The following is a 24,051-nucleotide window of genomic DNA, read 5'->3' on the forward strand; positions in this document are numbered from 1 at the left end:
ATCACCCAACCAGTTCAGGTACTGGGGTCATATTCTCAGGAGCCTGATCATCTACTAGATCACAAGATGATCCTTGGGAGCTTTTGTTGCACTACCTCTGTGACCTCTTCTTGTGATCTTGTGGAGGGATAAGTTGCCATCTCTTCAAAGATATCACTTTTTCCCTGGAATACAAACACCAAGTCTGGGATTAGAGGAGGGAGAATGAAGAGCCACAGTAACCTGGACTGGTGGAGAATGAAGAAGTTATGTAACTATGATGAAAGTGCATGGAGGAAGCTCCTGACATGATCACAGGCCAACTGAATGTTGAAGGAGTAGAAAGCCTCCCAGGTGATGAATTGTACAGGCTGGTCAGGGTGCCTTCATGATAGATGGATATAGTAGGTGCCCAGTATGTTGGGGACATCAAATGATGGAGGTGAATCCCTGATACCCTTTTGCCTGCAAGTTTCCTATTGTCTGGAATCGAATGTACTGTTCAGTTCTCATTAAAAGGACATCAGTAAGCTGTAACATACATTCAAATGAGCTATTTGTGAAGTGTCACCAAGGCTCCCAGATTATTCTAGACGCAAAGGCAGAGAACTTTAAGGCTGCTGTGACATTCATAGTTATTGGCAGGACTTGGCAAGGACCACTGCTAGATGAGATGTCTTCAGTGATAAGGATACACATCTCCGTTACAGTCTCCTTTGGTACTGGTTCTCAATCCTCCCAGGACAGATCCTTCTTCAATGGTCAATTCTATGGCATTCTAAGACCTCTGTAGCCTTTCTGTTCCCTCTCTCTTACTATTCCATTCCTCATGCCCAGTGTTCTCCCATTCCTATGAAGAATATTATTCCTCACTGCTAATGAATTTGAAATCTGAGAGTTGGGTTTCCCTTGTCAGCTGCAGCCTGCTTTGTGTATAGACGCCTTCTCAACTGTTCTTGGAATTTCTGCCTCTTCGTCTTATTCCCCAACTTTACAGGAGGGCGGTGACCCTCTGCACTGCTCAAGTGCCCTCCGTAGCAGACACCCAATAACGCTGGTGTACAAATGGCTTATTTAACTTAGCAGTATTCAGTTGTTCAGTGTAATCCCACTATAAAAACTGCCCTGAATTCCAAATCCGGTAATGGACTCTGCTGAGCTACATTTTTTGATGAAGCTGTCAAGGGGAGTCCGAGCTTGCTAATATTAGATAGGTTTATGAGCTGATAAAAGTTTTAGGTTTTAAATGAATGTTCAAGTCCTGTTTGTTTATTTTCACAGATATGTGAGCTTCTCAAAGAGCTTCTCTAGTTATTAATGTCAAATATGCTTCAGGAAGTAGAGCAGTGCCTTTTAACGTGGTGGACCAGACTCCCATTGACTTCCTGCCATGAAATTACCATTGGCAGCCCTGCTAGCCAGGAGAGAGGATCTGAAGAGCCCTATTAAAGCTATGCTTCGTAGCAGTCAGACAGCATCTAACCGAGCACATTTTAGAGGAGCTTTCGAATGTAATCCCACACCACAGATTCTTTTTCCATTGCTCTGAAAACTATGTCCAATTGCATACAGAAAGACCAGAAAAGACTGGAGCAGATTTCCATCTGGGAGGCACGGACCCCTGAAATTTCTCAACATTGGCAATTCCACCCCCAGACTTGTACTGCCTGCCTGTGCTCCCATATCTGGGAGGTGGGGCCTGCTGGAGAGAGGATTGCTACTGAAAGCAGCCAAGCGAAAATACCTGCACCCATTCACTGAGACATCGGCCTAATTCTGGAGTTGAACGTAAGCCCTCTTCCTCTACACCATCACCCCACGGGACAGCTTGTGCCTGCAGCCCATCAGCCTTATTTGTATCTATCCTCAAGTTAACATACATAGAATCACAAAATCCCTACAGCATGGATGCAGGCAATTTGGCCCATCAAGTCCACACCAATCTTCCGAATAGCATCCCACCAAGACCCACCCCACCATCTATCTCTGTAACCCCTCATTTCCCATGGCTAACACACTGAGCCTGCACATCCCTTAACAACCTGGAGCAATTTAGCGTGGCCAATCCACCTAACCTGCACATCTTTGAACTGTGGAAGGAAACCGGAGCAGCTGGAGGAAACCCATGCAGACACAGGGAGAATGTCAAATTAGTTGCTCGTGCCTGCATTAATTTACAGTCACAAGAGAATGAACAGACAGCTTTTGTGAAACCACAGCTGATGATTTCAGTTCAATACCCCTTACAACAGAACATTGGTTCTGGGATATACATGACATCATCCAAACCTCAGACCATTGCTGAGGCAATGATTCTAATTTTTGCACTGTTCAGACAAACATGTTCTCTTTAGTTCAGGAAAAATCTTCAACATCGTCACCTACTGACTGCAAGCAGCTTAGTGTTTATGTACTGGACTAAATCCAGAAAATTGGTTTAATGCTTACACAACTGTCAGTTCAAATTCCAACAGAGCATTGGGGAATTAAAATTAATTTAATTATCATACATAAAACTAAGGGGTAAATATTACTATAAGTCCTTGTCAAGCATAAAACTGCTGGAGTTTTGTAAAAACATATTTGGTTCTTTGTTGGTCAATAGGGAAGGAAATTTTGAGCTTATGAAAAAGCAAGGTGTTAGAGGTAGAAACAAAAACAGAAAACGGTGGAGAAACTCGGCAGCAGCTGTGGAGAGAGAAACAGAGTTAATACTTTGGTATGACTCTTCTTCATAAAACCTGTCTTTCAGAATATCCTACATGTGATTCTAAATCTGAGGTTATGTTGCTGCCTCTTAATGCCCTCTGAAATGGATTGCAGGCCTTTCAGTTGTATTGAACAGCTATAGAAAAGTTGAACCATGATAAAACTGGACAGGCCATCTAGCACTCACATAGGCACCAGAAATGACAAGAGCATACTCTGCTCAGATGAATCTGCAAAGCCCTCCTCACTAATATATGAGCACTTGTGCCAAAATTGGAGGAGCAATCTCAAAGACAAGCCAAGCAGCATCCTTACATAATTATACCTTACAGACAATGCTTCAGACACCTCCATCACCATTCCTGAGTATGTTCTGTTCCACCAGCAGGACAGGTCCATTGGAGGTGTTGGCCCTGAGCGTTTGCAACATCAATGCCAGACCCCCGGAAGCCTCAGTATATTGTTTCAAATTTGGGTAAGGAAACATCTTGCTCTTGCCACTTACCACCCTGTCTCAGCTGCTGAATCAATAATTCTCCATATAGGATATCACTTGGAAGAAGCACTGAAGACGACAGGGACACAGAATCTACTTTTGGTAGGAATTTCAATGTCCATCACTAAATGTGGTTCAGTAGCAGTATGACTGATGGAACTCTCTGATCATGAAGGATAAATCTGGCAGACTGAGCCTCCAACATCTTGTCAGAGAATCAGCACAAAGGAAATCCCACTTGAATTTGTCCTCACCAATCCATCTGACGCAGATGGGGAGGTGACGGCCTAGTGGTACTATCGCTGGACTATTAATCCAAAAATTGAGCCAATGTTCTGAGGATGGTGGTTCAAATCCCACCAATGGACAAAAATGGAAGTACAAACCTACTAATAACCATGTAACCATTGTCATAAAAACCTACCTAGCTCACTAATGTCCCTCATGGAAACAAAAATCTGCCATTCTTACCCAGACTGTGTACATATCCCTCCAAATCCACAGCAACGTGGTTGACTCTGAACTGCCCTGAAAATATGGCCTAGCAAGCTATTCGGTTGTATCAATTGCTATCAATCCACAAAGAAATGAAACCAGACAGACCACCTAGCATCGACCTAGGCACCAGGAACAGACAACAGCAGAAACAGCCCTGTCAACCCTGCAAAGTCCTCCTTACTAACACAGAGGGACTAGTGCTAAAATTGGGAGAGCTGTCTCATAGACTAGTCACACAACAGTCTGTTATAGTAATACTCATGGAATCATACCTTACAGGCAGTGTCCCAGACACACCACCATCACCTGGAAATGACCTATCCCATCAACAGGACAAACCCTGCAGAGATGGCAGCGCAGTGGTATACAGACAGCAGGGAGTCGCTGTCAGAGTCAACATTGACTCTGGACCTCAAGAATTCTCATAGCTTCAGGTTAAACACAGGCAAGGAAACCTCTTGTTGATTGCCACATATGTCCTCCCTCGGCAGATGAATCAGCACTGCTCCATGTTGAACAATACTTGGAACAAGCTCTGAGGGTGGCAAGGGTGCAGAATGTACTCTGGGTGGAGGATTTCCGTGTCCACTGATGAAAGTGTCTTGGCAGCAGCACTATTGATCAAGCTGGTCAGGTCCTAGAACAGATCTGTAGCGGAAAAACATACTTAACCTCATCCTTACTAATTGCTGGCTGCAGGTGCATCTGTCCATGGCAACATTGGTAAGAGTCTCCACCACACAGTCCTTGTGCACCCAAAGTCCCACCATATCTTCCATCGTGTTGTGTGGCACTTTCACCATGCTAAATGGGACAGACTTCAAACAGATCTAGCAACTTAAGACCGTGGCCCATCAATAGCAGAATTGTACTCCAGCACATTCTGCAATCTTGTAGCCTGGTATATCCCCCACTCAAACATTATCATCAAGCCAGAGGATCAACCCGGGTTCAATGGAAAGTGCAGGAGGCCACGTCCAGAGCAGCGCCAGGCATACCCAAACATGAGGTGTCAACCGGTAAAGCTACCAAACAGGATTACTTGCATGCCAAACAGCATAAGTAGCAAGCGATAGGCAGAACTAAGAATGTCACTACCAGTATATTAGATATAAGTTCTGCAGTCCTGTCACATCCACTCGTGAATGGTGGTTGACATTTAACAACTTACTGCAGGAAGAGACTGCACAAATATCCCCATTCTCAATAATGGAACAGCCCAAAATATCAGTGCAAAAGATAAGGCTGAAGCATTCGCAGCAATCTTCAGCCAGAAGTGCCAAATGGATGATCCATCTTGGCCTTCTCCAGTTGTCACCAGTATCATAGATAATAGTCTTCAGCCAATTTGATTCACTTCACGTGATATCAAGAAACGGTTGGAGACACTGGATACTGCAAAGGCTACGGGTCCTGACAACGTTCCAGCAATAGCACTGAAGACTTGTGCTCCAGAACCTGCTGCTTCCCTAGCCAAGTTGTTCCAGTACAGGTGCAACACTGGCATCTGGCTGAATGGTTAGCACTGCTGCCTCACAGCGCCAGGGACCTGTGTTCAATTCCAGCCTCGGGCGACTGTGTGGAGTTTGCACATTCTCCCTGTGTCTGCATGGGTTTCCTTTGGGTGCTCCGGTTTCCTCCCACAGTCCAAAGATGTGCAGGTTAGGTGGATTGAGCCAAGATAAATTGCCCATAGTGTCAAGGGATAAGTAGGCTAGGGGGATTAGCCGTGGGGAATGTACTGTTACAGTGATGGGGTAGGGGGTGAATCTGGGTGGGATGCTGTTCAGAGAGTCTGTTTGGGCCGAATGGCCTGCTTCCATACTGGAGGGAGTCGATGGATTCTATCCGACGTAAAAAATTGCCTAAATATGTCCTGCACATAAAAAGCAACTTGGCCACTTACCGCCCCATCACTCTGCTCTCGACCATCAGCAAAATGATGGAAGGTGTCATCAACAGTGCTATCAAGCAGCACGTGTTCAGCAATAACCTGCTCAGTGATGCTCAGTTTGGGTTCCACCAGGGCCACTCAGCTCCTGACCTCATTGGTTCCAGCATTGACCAAAGAGCTGAATTCCAGAGGTGAGGTGAGAGTGACAGCGCTTGACATCAAGGTCCCACTTGACTGAGTCTGGCACCAAGAAGCCCGAGAAAAACTAAAATTAATGGAAAATCAGGAGACAAACTCTCTGCTGGTTTGTGTTATACCTAACACATGGGATGATGGTTGTGGTTGCTGGAGGTCAGTGAACTCAGTTCCAGGACATCTCTTCAGGAGTTCCTCAAGGTAGTATCCTAGGCTCAACCATCTACAGCTGCTTCATCACTGACCTGCCCTCCATCATGAGGTCAGAAGTGGGGATATTCACCGATGACTCCTCAGTACCATTTGCAACTCCTGAAATACTGAAGCAGTCCATGTTCAAGCATAGTATGATCTGGACAATATCGAGGCTCGGACTGAAAAGTGGCAAGAAACATTCGCGGCACACAAATGCCAGGCAATAACCATCTATAAGAGTCAATATAAGCACCATCCCTTGACATTTAATGGTGTTACCATCACTGAATTCCCCATTTTCAACATTGTGGGGGCTACCATTGAGCAAAAACCCAACTTAATATGCCATATAAATAAAGTAGCTACTAGAGCAGGACAGAGGCTAGGAATACTGCAGGAAATAATTTACCTTCTGACTCCAAAGTCTGTCCACCATCTACAAGGCACAAGTCAGGAGTGTGACGGAATTCTCCCCACCTGTCTGGATGGGTGCAGCTCCAAAAACAGTCAAGAAGTTTGATACCATCCAGGTCAGGGGCAGGCGAAGGCCTAGAGGTATTATCACGAGACTTGCTGGTTGTCGGAAAAACCCATTTGGTTCACTAATGTTCTTCAGGGGAGGAAATCTGCCATTCTCACCTGGTCTGGCCTACATGTGACTCCAGACCCACAGCAATGTCGTTGACTTTCAGTTGCCCTCTGAAATGGCTAGCAAGCCACTCAGTTGTACCAATCGCTACAAAGTCTCATAGAAATGAAACTGGATGGATCACCTGGCATCGACCTAGGCACCAGAAAAAACAACGGCAGAAACAGCTCTGTTGACCATGCAAAGTCCTCCTCACTAACATCTGGGGGTTAGTGCCAAAATTGGGAGAGCTGTCTCACAGACTAGTCAAGCAGCAGCCTGACATAGTCATACTCACAGAATCATACCTTACAGACAATGTCCCAGACACCACCATCACCATCCCTGGAAATGTCCTGTCTCACTGGCAGGATTGACCCAGCAGTGGGGGCGGCACAGTGGTATACAGTCGGGAGGGTGTTGCTCTAGGAGTCCCCAACATTGACTCCAGACCCCATGAAGTCTCATGGCTTCAAGTTGAACATGGGCAAGGAAACCTCCTGCTGATTACCGCATACCGTCCTCCCTCAGCTGATGAATCAGTATTCCTCAATGTTGAACAACACTTAGAGGAAGTACTGAGGATGGCAAGGCCACAAAATGTACTCTGGGTGGGGGATTTCAATGTCCACCACTTAGAGTGGCTCGGCAACAGTACTACTGCTCGAGCTGGTCGAGTCCTACAGGACATAGCTGCTAGACTGGGTCTGCGACAGGTGGTGAGGGAACCAACAAGAGGGAAAAACATACTTGACCTCATCCTTACTAATCTGCCAGCTGCAGTTGCATCTGTCCATGACAGTATCGGTAAGAGTGACCATTGCACAGTCCTTGTGGAGACGTAGTCCCGCTTTCACATTGAGAATAATCTCCATCGTGTTGTGTGGCATTATCAGGTGCTAAATGGGACAGAGCGCGCACAGATCTAGCAACTCCAGACTGGGCATCCATGAGGTGCTGCAGGTCATCAACAACAGCAGAATTGTACTCCAACACAATCTATAACCACGTGGCCCGGCATATCCCCCACTCAACCATTACCATCAAGCCAGGGGATCAACCCTGGTTCAATGAAGTGTGCAGGAGGGCATGCCACGAGCAGCACCAGGCACACCTGAAGATGAGGTATCAACCTGGTGAAGCTGCCAAACAGCCAAAGCAGCAAGTGATAGAGCTAAGCAATCCCACAACCAACGGATCAGATCTAAGCTCTGCAGTCCTGCCACATCCAGTTGTGAATGGTGGTGGACAATTAAACAACTCACTTTGGAGGAGGAGGCTCCACAAATATCCCCATCCTCAATGATGGAAGAGCCCAGCACATCAGTACAAAAGATAAGGCTGAAGCATTCGCAGCAATCTTCAGCCAGAAGTGCCGAGTAGATGATCCATCTCGGCCTCCCTCCAGTGGTCCCCAGCATTACAGATACCAGTCTTCAGCCAATTCGATTCACTCCACGTGATATCAAGAAACAGCTGGAGGCACTGGACACTGCAAAGGCTACAGGCCCTGACAACATTCCAGCAATAGTACTGAAGACTTGTGCTCCAGAACTTGCCACTCCCCTCGCCAACTTGTTCCATTACAGTTACAACATTGGTATCCACCCAACAATGTGGAAAATTGCCCAAGTATGTCCTGTACATAAAAAGCAGGATGAATCCAACCCGGCCAATTACCGCCCCTTCAGCCTCCTCTCAATCATCAATCAAGTGATGGAAGGTATCATTAACAGTGCTATCAAGCAGCACCTGCTCAGAAATAACCTGCTCAGTGACGCCCAGGTTGGGTTCCACCAGGGTCATTCAGCTCCTGACCTCATTACAGCCTTGGTTCAAACATGGACAAGAGAGCTGAATTCCAGAGGTGAGGTGAGTGTGACAGCCCTTGACATCAAGGCAGCATTCGACCGAGTGTGGCATCAATGAACCCTAGCAAAACTGGAATCAATGGGTATCAGGGGGCAAACTCTCCGGTCGTTGGAGTCATACCTGACACATAGGAAGATGGTTGTGGTCGTTGGAGGTCAATCATCTCAGCTCCAGGACATCTCTGCAGGAGTTCATCCGGGTAGTGTCCTAGGCCCTACCATTCTGCTTCATCAATGACCTTCCCTCCATCACAAGGTCAGAAGTGGGGATGTTCGCCGATGATTGCACAATGTTCAGCACTATTTTTGACTCTTCAGATACTGAAGCAGTCCATGTTCAAATACAACAAGATCTGGACAATATCCAGGCTTGGGCTGACAAGTGGCAGATGACATTCACGCCACACAAATGTCACGCCATGACCATCACCAATAAGAGACAATCTAACCACTGTCCCTTGACATTCAATGGTGTTACCATCACTGAATCCCCCACTATCAACATCCTGGGGGTTACCATTGACCAGAAACTCAACTGGACTCACCACATTAACACAGTGGCTACAAAAGCAGGTCAGGAGCTCGGAATACTACAGCAAGTAACTAATCTCCTGACTCCTCAAAGCCTGTCCACCATCTACAGCACACAAGTCAGGAGTGTGATGGAATACTCCCCACTTGCCTGGTTGAGTACAGCCCCACCAATATTCAAGAAGCTTGACACCATCCAGGACAAAGCAGCCCGCTTGATTGACACTACATCCACAAGCATTCACTCCCTCCACTACTGACGCTCAGTAGCAGCAATGTGTAACATCCACAAAATGCACAAGTTGCAGAAATTCACCAAAGATCCTCAGACAGTACCTTTCAAACCCACAACTACTTCCATCTAGGACAAGGGCAGCAGACACATCCAAGTTCCCCTCCAAGCCACTCACCATCCTGACTTAGAAATATATCACCGTTCCTTCACTGTCACTGGGTTTCCCTCCCTAATAACACTGTGGGTCAACCTACAGCAGGTAGACTGCACTCGTTCAAGAGGCAGCTCACCACACCTTCTCAAGGGCAACTAGGGATGGGCAAGAAATGCTGGTCAACCAGCGATGCCCACATCCCACAAATGAATAGAAAAAGAAACAAAGCAGCCCACTTAATTGGCGCCACATCCACAAACATCCACTTCCTCCACCACCGAAGTTCAGTAGCAGTAGTGTGCACTATCTACAAAACGCACTGCAGAAATTCACCAAAAAAATCCTTAGATAGCACCTTCTAAACCAACGACCACTTCCATCTGAAAGGACAAGAGCAACAGCTACATGGGAACACCACCACCTGCAAGTTCCCCTCTAAGCCACTGACCATCCTGACTTGGATACTTTCACTGTCGCTGAGTCAAAATCCTGGAATTCCCTCCCTAATGGCATTGTGGGTGAACCCACAGCAAGTGGACTGCACTGGTTCAAGAATGCAGCTCACCACCACCTTCCCAAGGGCAACTAGAGAAGGGCAATAAATGCTGGCCAGCCAGCGATGCACATGTTCCACGAGTGAATAAAAAGAGAGATGGATCTGTCCATGTCCCTGTTGGTAAGAGCAATTAGCATACGGCTCTTCGTGGAGAAGGCAACCCTTCTTCACACTGATGATATCCTCCAACATACTGTGTGGCAGTAACATTGTGACAAATAGGACAGATTCACAAAGGATCTAGCTGCGCAAGATTAGGTTCACATGCAGTTCTGTTGGCCAACAGCAACAGCAGAACTGTTTTCAACCACAATGTGTAACCTCATAGCTTGGTATATCCCATATTAGACTCATCAAACATAATATATAAGATAAAACAAAGAACTGCAAATGCTGGAGATCCGAAACAAAAACAAAACTTGCTGGGGAAACTCAGCAAGTCTGGCTGCAACTGTGGCGAGAAAACAGAGTTAGCGTTTCAAGTCCAGTTAATCTTCATAAGAACAGCACTGCTTCATCAGAATAATAAATAAAAGTTTGGAGCAGAAATAGGTTGTTTGGCCACTCATGCCTGCTTCATCAACCAATAAGATTGTGGCTGCATTGTAATCCCTTCAAGGTCAATCTATCCTTCCTAAGATGTGGTGCCCAGATCTCCTCACAGTACTCCAAGTGGGGTCAAGCCAGGGTTTTGTATAACTGCAGCATACCTTCTGCATCCTTGTACTACAGTCCTTTAGAGATAAAGGCCAAGATTCCATTAGCTTTCTTGCTTATTTTCTGTACCTGTTTGTGACATTTTGCTAGGCAGCAGTCAAGAGAAGAAGTCAGGGTGTAGTTGGATCAGTTTAAAAGAGTGTTTGTGTGGTTGTCAGGTCAGATTGGGAGTGGTCAAGTGTTAGTTGAGTCGAGTGTGCAGTAGTCGGGGGAGTGACATGGGGGAGGGTCATTTGGAGAGTTACACAGATGTCAGACCAGGTTTTAATTATTTTCTGGGTAACTATCCATGTACAGTACTGTACTCCAGAACTGGCCAAAGTATTGGCCCTAGCTCAGATTCTGAGGCATTCATAGAGGGTCCTGGGGAGCAGGGAAATTGCAGGGAAAAGATTAAATTTTCCAGGCAAATCCCACATAGATCCGCATGTCAGGGCTTCCACAGGGTCATTCTTTTCTCATCTTTTTTGTTCTTTACTTTTAATTTTTTGACTTTTTTTTCTGCTTCCTTTAAGGTTGTTTGTATTTTGGTCAACACGGAGATCTTGCAAATGAATATTAGTGTCTTATTGCCATTCTTCCAGTAAATGGCACCATCCCACTTTGTGAATAGAACAGTGAAAGGCTACATTTAAATTAGTTGCAGTAAATGACAATATGGGGTAATTTCAGCTTTTATCACGAGGTGGAAAATAGATGATAGTGAACAGGTTGTTCGATTTCAAAATTGCTTGATTGCCTTCTCCAGAAATAATCCTTAGAGACTGACCTCAGGTCTTACACAAATAGACAATGTTCCACAAATATTTTCACACAAGTACAAATGATTTCTCAATCCTAAGGCTCTGCTTGGAAGCATTGTCCTTGGCTTCTGCTGAAAAGAGGTCATACTCTATTTCACTTCCCATTCCTCTAATTCTATTAAATGTGCTCAATGTACAGAATGTATACTCAGTTCCATTTAATCAAAGTATTTTGCAAGATTCACTCAGTCATTTCCTTCCTTCACGGTTCCTTTATGTTGTGTTGCAAAACCACTTCAGCAAATGAACATGTGACTTACATAGTACTACACTCCATCAACTGAGTATGAAAATCATTTTGTACCAAACTGAATACACAAACCCGTCTGAAAAGTGAACTTCCTGTACCATAGACAAAAATTCTAAACATTGACTCAATCTCAAGTGCAGGACATTATATCACTAAATTCACCTCTGCATGCTCTATAATTAACAACGTAAAGAACAGTCTATCAAAATATCCAAACAGTAATCGTTCAGATTTTTCACAATATCTTGTGCAAAGCTTGTGCAACTGTTTAGATTTCAGCTGAGATATACTGTTTTATTTATGTAATTTTCAGATTCCAGTATTATACTTTGATATTCTCAGTTACAACCCCTGAACCATTCATAGCTTAGTAGAAGCCTCCATTGGAGATCTAGATATGCAATGGTAGTGTCCCAATCTCTGAATCAGAAGCTCCAGGTCTGAATTCCACTCCATGACTTGATGACCATAGTGTATTTATAGCATGGCCAAACAGGGTGACTATCACATATAAATCCTTCCAAATGTATTCTGTTATGGACCAGACCAGACACCCCAAACTAGTAAGGAGATTGCCTTTAAATAAATATAAAAGTTAGGGTAGAGGCTATTGTAAGGTGCTGTATTTCAAATGTAATTCGATTGATCCATCATTAGCTTTAAGAAAAGCACACTTTATCCTTACAATATAGCTAAAATACAAATGGAAAGAAGAACTGGCATAACTTTAATTCCATTGAAATATTTAACAAGATAATATATGATTTAACCACTAATGACCAACTGCTCCAATATAGGCAGCATCCCATAAACACACCTTTGGCAAGGGAATTTATACTCATGTGCTGTCTTTCTCCAGTCCAGCCTTGTAAGAGGAAGCCTCACTGTCCAAGATTTCACTCTAACAGCCAGGAACTCAAGATTTTAGGTCATCAGCCAGCAGAAATCTTCAACTAACCGAAAGCCAAACTAAAAGCCTTCCTGGGTCTGTGTGAGGCCTGACCCTGCCCATTTCTGATTCTTTTATCTCATTTTAAAAAATATACCCAGGGAGAACTCCAACGATTTTTACCAACTCTCTGTCTGAAGCAGACATTCCAGCACTACTGTGGTAACCCCCTCTGCAAGAGAAACAGCACAGAACACATCTCTCTTAAAGCCATAGTAGACACAACCGGATGACACAGCAGCGAAAGCAGGAGATTTTCCAGCTCAGCTTTCCAGCAGAAGGCAATGACAAATGTTTGCAGTACTGCAATGCATAGCATAGGCATAGACCAAACAAATAGATCTCTGTGCCCCAACCCCTGGAAACAAGGATAGGAGAAAAGACAGACTGACTAAACTCTAAATGACAGTCCTACTAGTTCTTGTTAATGTTAATGAATTCAGTAGTTTGAAAAGACTCATAGGGTCATGGAATATTACAGCTCATAAAGAGGCATTTTGATCCATCAAATCCATGCCAGTCATCAAGCACCTATCTACTGTAATGCCATTTCCTAGCACATAGCCCACTGCGTTGTATGTTATTGCAGTTCATGTGTTCATCTAAATACACCTTAGATGTTGTGATGGTTTCCACCTTTATCACCCTTTTAGACAGTCAGTTCCAGATACCCACAGCCCTCTGGATGAAAGAAATTCTCTTTAAATCCTCTCTAAACCTCCTATTTCTTACCTTAGTATTATGCCCCCTGGTAATTTGGAAAGTTTATGCGTAATGACTGAATCTATGCTACTCATAATTTTGTACTCCTCAGTCAGGTCCTTCCTCAGCCTTCTGTGATCTAAGGAAAACGACCCTAATCTATGTAGTCTCTCTTTGTAGCTGAAACACTGCAGCCTAGGTAACACTGCCACTCCTGTGACTGTGCATCTGTAGGCCCAAGGCTCCAGCTCAGATGCAGCAGTCATGGGAGTGGAGACAGCAGAGGCCCAAAATGAGACCGCAGAGCCCATTACAGAGGTCCCAGCTGATTTCAAGCAGTGTCTGCAGGAGCAGTGGAAGAGCAACAAGAAGAAGAGAGAAAGATGAATTCTACTGCAGTAAAATCTTGCATTATATTCAGTGTTTCAAGATGGCACCAGAGTGTGGCAACACTTTGCATATATCATGCAAAAGAAAAGCACTTTTCATTGTATTTAATTCATATATATTATATGTATATAAATGACAATAAATCTAAAAGGCAACACCCTGTGAATCTCCTCTGCACCATCTCCAGTGCACTCACATCACTCCTATAGTGTGGTGACCAGAAGTGCACATAGAACTCTAGCTGTGGCCTGACTAATGTTGTATACAGCATCATCATAACCTCCTAGCTCTTGTATTCTATGCTTTGGCTAAGAAAGGGAACTTTCCAATATGCCTTTTTAACCACTCTATCCACTTATCCTGTTTCCTTCAAGGATCTATGTAAAAGTACACCAATATCCTGCTGTTCCTCAGGATTTCTCAGGGTCCTACCATTCATCAGTACTCTCTTACTTTTTAGCCCTCCCAAAGTACATTGCTTCATATTTTTCAGGACTCAGCTTTAGCTGCTAATTCACCAGCTCATTTATATCATTGTGCAGTGTAAAGCTTTTTACCTTAGCAAACCACCAGTTTTTGTTTCAGCTGTGAAATTAAATTTGTTAACCATGATCTGCCACTGATAAAGACATGTTGAGTATTCTTGATTAATCCTGGTCTCTCCAAGTGAAGATAAATTCTGCCTCTCAGAATTTTTTTCCAAATGCTTCGCTACCACCAATGTTAAATTCACAGGTCTATAGTCCCTTGGTTTATCATTACTACTTTTATTGAAGGACAGCACCACATTAGCTGCCGTCTAATCCTCTGGCACCACTCCTATGTCCAGAGAGGATTTAAATATTAATGTCAAGGTGCTTACAAATCTCCTCTCTGGCCTCTCACTACAGCCTGGGATACATCCCATCTGGGCCTTGGGATTGTTAGCATTTCGACCCCTTCTAAAACTGCTAATACCACTTCTTTCTCAATGTTATTTTGTTCAAGTATATTAGACCTCTCCCTTAGTTTGTTACCTTCTTGATTGTGAATACAGATACAAAGTAATCATTTAGAACTTCACCTACATCTTCTATCTCCACAGAAAGATTACCACATTGATCCTTAACGGGTTCTACTCTAACCCTTGCTATCCTCTTGCCATAATGCACTTATAAAATACTTTTGGATTATCCCGTATTGTACATGCCAGTGTTTCTTTGCCATCTTATTTACCCGCTCTTCACTCTCAATTTATTTTGAAACATAACCTTTGCAGTTTCTATATGCCAATAGGGCTTCTACTGTTTGAACTGTCAATATCTACCATAAGCTGACCTTTTCTTCTTTCTCTCATCCTGTACATTTTTGATGGCTTAATTTTTTCATTTTTCTTGAGTCTTGTTTAAGTTAGTGAGACCTGCAAAGTAAAAAATCTGAAATAGAAAGTTCACTTTGGCTCGGTTTCAGGCCTGAAATGGATGCTGCACCATGAATCATGCACCACAACTGAGTGGCCTGAGACCTGCCCAGTGTCATTGGTTGTAAAAGGTATGTAGTACATGAAAGGGTTACCTGATGTTATGACATAAGCTCTGCTATTTAAGATATAATGGCCTGTTCCTAGGAGAATCTGACAAATATCGTGTTTATGCTCAAGTGTTCTGATTGTTGTTCAGATATCCGCTGTGTACTAGAATATCTCAGGAACACTAATGCATACTTACTCTTAAGTCTGGCCTGAGTCCTACCAAAGAGTCTCAGGTATCTCAGGTACAGATGAAAAGTAACTAACTTTTATGTGCCACATAGTAATCCTATTTTTTTTTACCAAGACTAAGCCAATCTTCTGCCAACCGTATATGTATCCTTCCCTATTTTGTATCAGTAATTTAAGAATCTGCCCAAGGCATCCCAGATGGATCTGATGGATGACAAAAGCAGATACTATGCTGGCAAAGCTGGTGTCTGAAAATATAGTCAGCTGACAGTTGTGAGGATCTCATATCATCTTTGGCTGTCACACTAGCACAAGCAACTCGACTGTTTAAACTGGATCAATTCATATGACACAGAACAGCCCAAAAGCACGGCTCAAGAGTGAGGAGTGAGTAGGCAACAGGAGAGAGGGGAAGTTGTCATAGGAGAAATTGCGGAGTCAGAGAATCAGTCCTGTACTTCCTGCATAGACAGGAACAAGTGTTGAAGTTTTGCTGATTGTCACTGATTTAGTCATTGCTGTTTCTTAAGAATCCTGAAGGGTCCAGACCCGAAATGTCAGCTTTCCTGCTCCTCTGATGCCGCTTGGCCTTCTGTGTTCATCCAGCTCTACACCTTGTTATCTCAGACACTAAAGTATTTAGTTTGACACATGGTACCATTGTTTTTCAGTCACTCATGGGACATGGACATTATTGACTGGGCCAGCATTTGTTAATTAAATGCTAAATAGTTGCAAGTGACTGTCAGCAAAACATCTGAAAAATAGCCCAAGTCAACTTTGGGTCAGACAACAGTCAGGCTTATTTTGAGAATAGGATAACCATCTCTGGCTAGTGGTATACCCAGAGAAGGCAGACAAATCGTACCTGCTGAATCAATTGATATTTTTTCAAGCACTGCAGCAGAAAGTCTTTGCAGACGTCATAAACCATAGTCTTATCAGATAATAGACAGTGCTATTAATTGCTGCACTTGGTAGAAACACTGTTAGTTGTCACACCATTTGTTGCATGTCTTTAATCTTGGAATGAAAAAGACTAAGAAACAATTATTGGTTTTTGCTCTGGAAATTTTTTTTTTATTTTCGGATGTACCTACAGGCATCATTGGTAAGTAGTTTTCTGGTTTACATTAATAAGTATAAAATGAAGTAATTAACAATAATTTTGCCAAATCTATCCATTGCTTTGTAAATATGTTCAAGATGTCTATAATCTCACAATTGGACCATTTTTCTGCAAATAAGAACTAAAGGGTTGCACTAAGTCAAATAGTAATTCTTAGTCCAAAAGATTCTTGTGGAAATATTTAATTGGTTCTATGGTCTCCATATAGTGAAGCTTTAATGTTTCCTTTAAAACACAATGTAAAGAAGTAATGTCTCTCTATAAAGATTATTAACTAGATTTTGTTCAAAATAGTGTGTTCAATTTTGGAAGACTTCCTTAAGGAAACATTTTAAGGACACAGAGAAGAGCCTCACAAAGATGATCTGAAAGGGCTGCCAAAAGTGTGATCCTAGCCATGAACAAAGATTCAAAAGTGGGACTCACTTAATTCAAACAAAAGAAGCTTAAATTAGTCCTAAAAGGGGTGTTCAAAATCATAAAAAGATTTTAATCAAATGATTTGGTGAAAATTATTTGGACTGGTCAACAAGTAACACAATGGCATTAACCTATGATCCTCAATGAAAGGTCAAAGAGAGGTTGGTGTGATAGGGTGGATTTTTTAAGTTGATGATTGCAAATAAATGGCAAAAAACAGCAGAAAGCAGAATTCAAACAAACATATGAACATTAAATCCCGAGCAGTAGTCACATTCAGAGCTTTACACCTTATCCTCCATTATAAGATAATGACTGATCTTCTACCTCATGCCCATCTCCATTTCTCTTCCCTTGGTACCCGAAAATCCGCTGATCTCTGGGACTTAAATAGTTTCAATGACTGAGTATCCACTTCTTCTCTAAGGTAACAATGTTTAAAAGAGAACTGGATAAATATTTTAAAAGGGGAAGCTGAAAAATCTGGGTGGGAGGAGCAGAGCAATCCATCTACATGATTAGCAGTTTCTGAGAGCTGAAAGATGCAAGAGTTGAATGTTTTTGTGAGTGTGCTGCAATATTCAAATGATTCTATTCTGTCATTTTGGCTTTTCGGTGGGTTGTTTCATTTGTATTTTCAGTTATAATGTTGTGCAACGAGCAAATGAGCATCACTTGCAATTACAGTCCTTATTGGTACACTTGCAAAGCTTCTAGCCAACAAATTGGAAAATTACTCATGTATGTTGTGATGTAGACTGTGTTAAGTTTGGATTTTTGATTTGAATTTGTGACATAAGTTTTTTTTTAAATCTGATGGAATTATTAATTGTCTTATAAGTGTTTCTGTAGTCATGGTGATTTTTTTCTTAATATAACAGTTTGTTGAGGGCTAGTTTTTAGAACTAATGGGTTTGTATTTTCCTTTGGAGTTTATGACTGGACAAGATAAACAACTGTGTATCTGGGTTGCCGTTAGAATGTTCAGGATTTTTATTTGTTATAGTTAGAGACATATTCAAGTTTATTTTCAGTTTTGGGCAGTTCTGTAGAAGTTTTTTTTCATGTGGAAAGTTGCTCAAGAGAAAAGGGAGAAGTTAGTTAGATTTCATGACATCTTATTACCCTGCAGTAAGGAAATAGTGATAGTCCCAGAGCAGAAGTGTTGGCAGCAAACCCTAAAGAGTTTATTTGAATCGGAGTACATTTAAGGTCAGGTGTATAATATTTCAGGAAGCAGCTATCAGATTTTTCAGACTGGCAGTTGAAGTCAAATTAAACCAATTGAGGTGTTAGAGAAAGGGATTTTCTGGTGTGAGTACTGTACAAAAGGCCTTTTGGGTATCGTAGAAGGGTGAATTTGGGGTTTGTAAAGGGATGATTTTAGGATTAATGACACTATATTCCATGACATGTTTTAAAATTTTAGATTTGTCATATAAATAGTTTAGTTTAATACATTTTATCTTCACTTCTTTTACTGAATTAACATATATTTTATTAAAATCAAATCTACAAAATGAGAGCTTTTATTCCAGTGAGAGACCACCTCATTAAACCAGAACAAAACAAAACATGATCTTTCGAACCAGATTTCAGAGTGGGATGTGATTTGTCCAATTATAACATCAAATGGATTGTAACATACGGAGGCTGTTTGGGACTTACAGGATTTTTGAATTCACTGGATTCAACAGTGAACAATAGTGAATAATTTAAAATCTATGACAAAAGTTAAACTGAACGAGTTAGCAGATACACTGAAGTAATAGGTATGATCTCAACAGGCTGACATGTTTCAAGTTTAAGTGAGCCGATAGCGGAATGGTACTATCACCTGAGTATTAATTCAGAGACCCAGGTAGTATTCTGGGGACCCAGATTTGAATCCCACTCAGGCAGATGGTACAATTTTAATTTTAAAGAAATGAAATTAAGAGTCTGATGGTGACCATGAAACTGTTGTTGGTTGCCAGGAAAAGCCCATCTGATTCACTAATATCCTTCAGGGAAAGAAATCTGCCACTTGGAGACTGTAAGGACTGCAGATGCTGGAAGCCAGAGTCAATAGATGCGAAGGTGGAAAAACACAGCAGGTCAGACAGCATCCGAGGAGCAGGAAAGTCAACATTTCAGGCTGAAACTCTTTATCAAGACTGGGGAGGGAGAGAGGAGCCCAGAAGTAAATAGAGAGAGCGGGGTGGGGCTGGGGAAGGGTAGATGGAATAGTGATAGGTGGATGCAGGTAGAAGGTTATTGCTCCCGATGTGGTCTCCTCTATACTGGGGAGACGAAACGCAGACTTGGGTACTGTTTCACGGAGCATCTGTGCTCTGCACGCACCAACCAACCTGACCTTCTGATTGCCATCCATTTTAATGCTCCTCCCATTCCCCTGGCAACATGTCCATCCTTGGCCTCCTCCACTGTCAGAGTGAGGCCAAACATAAACTGGAGGAACAACACCTGATATTTCACCCAAGGAGCTTACAGCCCAATGGCCTAAATATTGACTTCACCAGCTTCAAAATTCCTTCACTCCCAGCCTTATGCCACGTCCAGCCCTCCCCCTCCTCCTCGCCAACCCCCTGACCTGTCCTAACCGTCCTACTCACCTATCTGCTCCACCCTTCCCATTGACCAATCACAATAACATCCTACCTGCACCCACCTATCATCATCTCTCCTACCCTTCCCCAGCCCCACCCCATCCCTCTATTTGCTTCTGGGCTCCCCTCCCCCTCCCCAGTCCTGACGAATGTTTTCAGCCTGAAACGTTGACTCTCCTGCTCCTCGGATGCTGTCGGATCTGCTGTGCTTTTCTAGCTTCACATCTAAAGAGATCTGCCATCCTTATCTGATCGGGCCTGCATGTTACTCCAGTATATGGGTGATTCTTAAGTGCTGTCTTGGCAGTTAGGGATGGGCAATAAATTCTTGTCGAGCCAGCATCAACCACACCCATGAATGAATTTTAAAAAGTGATTATCCAATATTTAAAACTGGAAGAAAGAAAAACTGAAATTGGGTGTCACTTCTGGAATTACATAAGATGCAGTTAGAATGAAAAGAAAACTAGACTAGAGAATGAGTGGGAAATGAAAAGACTTGAATTAGAGGAGGTAGAAAAGCAAAAGAAAATACAGCTAAGAAAACTTTGAATTTAGGAAAATGAAAAATAGAGGTTGATGGAAAGGGAACGAATGAGATGGAATTAAAAAAAAGGCTTGAATTGCAAACAAATAAGGTCATGAGAGTACATAAGATGGCCAAAATACAGCTTCAAGAAGAACAGAATATTTCAGAATGGAAGAGGTGCTGATTTTAGAGAACAAACAGAAGTTAATATAAGAGAAAGGCTAGAATCAAATAAAGAAATTAACATGCTTCTATTGTAGCAAGATTAGACATACCAAAGACGATTGCTGAATATTAAATGGGACACCTATTTCTGTAGTAAGGATGTATAAGGAGTCTTCAGAAAATGGAGTATATGCTAAAACTGTAGCAGTGATACAAAGAGAACGTATTTTCTTGAAATGTACTAAAAAGGGAGAGATGATTCAGGACAGTCATGAAAATTTTTCAATTATCGACAAGAAAAATCTGACAGCTGTAGGTTCTGATATATATCAAAAGGGAAGCTATTTCCTTTTGCTTTGAATCATGCAACTAAGTCAATAAAGATATTGAGAGATATTGGAGCAAGTCAGTCACTGATGCTGACTTATGATGCCATTTGTCTTTCAGAAAGGTTAATGTCGAAAAAATATTAATTGAGGTATACAAATCAGTTATATATACAAATGAGGTTATAAATCAGTCTCATTACAGGATTGAAAAGTGACACGGTAAATAGAAAAATTGTAGTTTGAGTAGTGAAATAAATTCCTGTAGGAGGAATTGACTTTGTTTTGTGAAATTACCTGACACATTCAGGATTATTGGCTTCACCAGGAGTAGTAGAACAACCAGTGGAGGTAAAAGAATTTGAAATGTTTTGAACAAAAATCAGCTTTTTCCCTGGTTATGTTGTGACTAGATCTCAAGCTCATATAAGTAGACAAGAAAGAAAGGAGACTATGATACAGGGGAATGATTTGGAAATTCACCTATTAGATACAATTTTTTAAAAATTTAACTGAAAACGATGAAGGTGAAATAAATTGAGGCTGACACGGTTAGCTCATCTTTAACAGAAATACAAGAAATGTATTAGGAATTATAGGAGTTATACAAAGCAGCTAACTCATAAAGTGCATTTGAAACAATATCTGAGTGTTCTTATTGAAAAACAGCCTTAGTGAAGAAATGGAGACCACCTCGAGGAATGGACAGTGATCCATCATGATCTATCACGATAGTTCCACCCCCATGGTGTTACGGGAAAGGTGCTGGCATGGATAGAGGATTGACTTACAGGCAGCAGGCACAGTGTGGAGATAAAGTGGTCTTTTTCAGGATAGCAGCCAGTGACAAGTGGATATCTGCAGGGATCTGTGTCAGGACCAAAACTACATGAAACAATCTGGTTAAGGAACTGAGGGCATTATTGCTGAGGTTGCAGAAAATACAAAGATAGATGGACAGACAGGTAGTGCTAAGAAAGCAGGGAAACTGCAAAATGACAGGCTTGGAGAGCGAGCAAAGAAGTGACATATGGAATACAATGCGCAAAAATGTGAATTATACACTTTAGTAGGAAGAGTAAAGGCATAGTCTATTTTCTAAACAGGGAAAGGCTTTGGAAATTTGAAGTTCAGGGGAACTTGGGAGTCCTAGTTCAGGATTCTCTTAAGATTAATGTTCAGCTTCAGTTGGCAGTGAGGAAAGTGAATGCAATGTTAGCATTCATTTCAAGAGGGCTAGAATACAAGAGCAGGAATGAAGGTTTGGGTCAGACCACATTTGGAATGTTGTGAGCAGTTTTGGGCTCTGTATCTAAGGAAGGATGTGTTGGTGTTGGAGGGATTCAAGAGGAAGTTTACAAGAATGATCCTGGGAATGAATGGCTTGTCATATGAGGAATGGTTGAGGACTCTGGGTCTGTACTCAGTGGAGTTTAGAAGGATGAAGGGGATCTTATTGAAACTTTTTGAAATACTGAGAATCCTGGAGAAATTTTTTCCACTAGTAGGGGAGACTAGGACATGAGGGCAGAGATTCAGAGTGAAACGATGACCTTTTAGAACAGGCTGATTAGAAATATCCATTCAAAAAAATAGGGAGGTTATGCTTCAGTTCTGCTGGGCAGTTGTGAGACCATATCCATAATACAATGTACAGTAATGATCTTATTTAAGGAAGGAATGACATCCCTTTGAATCAGTTCAGAGATGATTTACTAGAGTAATACTTAGAGTGTGTGAGTTGTCTTATGCAAAAGGTTGATTAGAAAGCAAGAGGCAAGTTGCTTGAAACCTAAGATCCTTATGGCTAGTTGAGGTCATAGTGGATATTAATTTCCTTTGAAGTGACTCCCAACACTTCCGGCTACCACAATATCCCTCACTTTAAAGAGACATGTAGCACTAGCCATTTGGAGTACTGCTTTCCCCACTCCTGAGATGAAAGTTAATGCTAAGTATAGGTATGAGCTGGAGGCAGCAATCATAGCAATAAGGTCAATCCAGAATTCCTGTGTCAGGAGAGGAAAGGCACCCAGTGAACTAAAATGTTTCTCCCAGCAGGTATCGCAGAACATTAAGAGAGAGGACAAAATACTTTAGCATCAGAATACAGGTTGCTTTGTTATAGTATTTTAAGAATGTAAATCCAATTTTAAGCTGATATGAATTTATTTTATGAAACTGTTTAATGTTAGATGATTACATATCAAAACAAATGATTGTGAAATGGGATTTAAAAGTCTCACGGTATTTGACTGATACTGTACTTTGAAATGTCCTAAGTAAATGAGAATGAAATGAAATGTATTTTCATCTGACAAGTCTGTTTCACATAAAACCATCGTCCTCCACCTCTCCACCCACCCCAAGTTACGTCAACAAGCTTTCATCTTCCTCACTGGCTCTAGAAGCAATTTAATAAGCCTGTGGATTAATATACAGAGCTGGCAGCAGTGACCCAGCCAAGGGATTGCTATGGCTTTCTATTTTCCTTTGAAGACCAATTGATCCATGAAAAATGCACTTTGAGCACAAATAGTTGTACATTATGTGGTAATTTGGCAAGTGCTGCAGTAAAAAGTGTGACATGTTCACCAGGAATTGGAAGCATTGTATTTATCACCAATCCTTTGTCAACCTATTGATATGCTCTGTACGTAATGATTTTGTTTTGGAGTGCAGTCATTTTACTTGAATACAATTTGCCATCTTGTTGACATTTTTAAACTCACAATTAGCATTCTGGGAATGATCGTATTTCTGTGTTCCATAATCCCTAGGGCTCCTGTTCTTAGCCCAGCTGTTAAATTTGTGCTTTGCCAACAAAGCAGGAAATGCTAGGATTAGCAATAACTTCAATTCGGAATTCCTGTGTCAGGAGGGAAGAGGTACCCAGTGAACTAAAATGTTTCTCCCAGCAGGTATAGCAGAACATTAAGAGAGAGGACAAAATACTTTAGCATTAGAATACAGGTTGTTTTGTTATAGTATTTTAAGAATGTAAATCCAATTTTAAGCTGATATGAATTTATTTTATTTTATGAAAGTGTTTTATGCTAGATGTGCCTGAATTAAGGTCAAGAGTTGAATTTGCACAACCATTCACCTACTCCTGTGCTTAAGAATCACACCACAGTGTAAACAAAGATGGGTCTATAGCACGAAGGGTAGTTTGCACCATAACTGGAGTGGTGAATGGTATAACACAAAGGAAAGAATAAACTTGATTTAATTTCTATTTGTAGGACCTTGTGTATAAATTGGCTGTCATATTTGCTAAAAGCTAACAGTGACTGAAATGAGATAACACAGTGTGGAGCTGGAGGAACACAGCAGGCCAGGCAGCATCAGAAGAGCAGGAATGCTGACGTTTCGGGTCAGGACCCTTCTTCAGAAACGTCAGCTTTTCTGCTCCTCTGATG

The 24,051-nt window shown here is 42.0% G+C and overlaps 1 protein-coding gene across 1 annotated transcript in view; it reads left to right on the forward strand.

The window, feature by feature from the left end:
* The first annotated feature begins 16,467 nt into the window (after positions 1–16,467).
* Positions 16,468–24,051, forward strand: part of si:rp71-68n21.9 (kelch-like protein 13) — a 67,649-nt gene continuing 60,065 nt past the window's right edge. The window contains exon 1 of the mRNA XM_048603130.1: positions 16,468–16,562. The gene's annotated coding sequence lies outside the window, so the exon portion shown is untranslated. The remainder of the gene's footprint in view (positions 16,563–24,051) is intronic.

The sequence above is a fragment of the Rhincodon typus genome, chromosome 11, assembly GCF_021869965.1.
Source record: "Rhincodon typus isolate 14 chromosome 11, sRhiTyp1.1, whole genome shotgun sequence".
Classification (NCBI taxonomy): Eukaryota; Metazoa; Chordata; class Chondrichthyes; order Orectolobiformes; family Rhincodontidae; genus Rhincodon; species Rhincodon typus.